The following is an 858-nucleotide window of genomic DNA, read 5'->3' as shown; positions in this document are numbered from 1 at the left end:
TGTGTTCAAGGCTAGTGCTGTACTACTTGAACCAGAAAACTGGAAGTGGCACTGTAGCTCAAGTGGTAGTGCGCTAGCATTGAGCTGAAGAGTTGAAGGACAGTGCTCAGGCCGAGTTCAAGGCCCACAACCAACAAACAATAAAAAATAAAAAATAAATCATTTTGTTACCAGGTGCCAGAGGCTCATGCTTGTAGTCTTAGCTACTTAGGAGACTGAATTCTAAGGATCTTGGTTCAAAGTTAGCCCAGGCAAGAAAGTCTGCGAATTTTTTTTTTGTCGGTCATAGGGCTTGAACTCTGGGCCTCGGCACTGTCCCTCAGCTCTTCAGCTCAAGGCTACTTCTCTATCCCACAGTGCCACTTCCAGTTTTCCAGTGGTTTATTGGAAATAAGAGTCTCATGGACTTTCCTGCCTGAGCTGGCTTTGAACCTCGATTCTCAGATCTCAACTTCCTGAGTAGCTAGGATTACAGGTGTGAGCCACCAGCACCAGGCTACAAAGAATTCTATTATGACTAAAGAGTAATTTCTTACTCAAGGTCACACATAGTACTTCACCAGCACAGTCAAGCTTTCTACACCAGACCAGTATGTCATCTGGTCCCTAATTCAGCCTGCCAAGGGACAAATAAGACAAGGAAGAGGAAGGAGGTGGCTAAGGAGGTGGCATAAAAAGCCTATCCCAGAGCCGGGCGCTGGTGGCTCACGCCTGTAATCCTAGCTACTCAGGAGGCTGAGATCTGAAGATTGATGTTTGAAGTCAGCCCAGGCAGGAAAATCTTTAAGACTCTTATTTCCAATTAATCACCAGAAAGGTAGAAGTGGAACTGTGGCATCAGCCTAGAGCAAAAAGGCT

The sequence above is a fragment of the Dipodomys ordii genome, unplaced genomic scaffold (genome assembly GCF_000151885.1).
Source record: "Dipodomys ordii isolate 6190 unplaced genomic scaffold, Dord_2.0 Scaffold117, whole genome shotgun sequence".
In the NCBI taxonomy this organism is placed as follows: domain Eukaryota; kingdom Metazoa; phylum Chordata; class Mammalia; order Rodentia; family Heteromyidae; genus Dipodomys; species Dipodomys ordii.
This window is presented reverse-complemented; position numbering follows the sequence as displayed.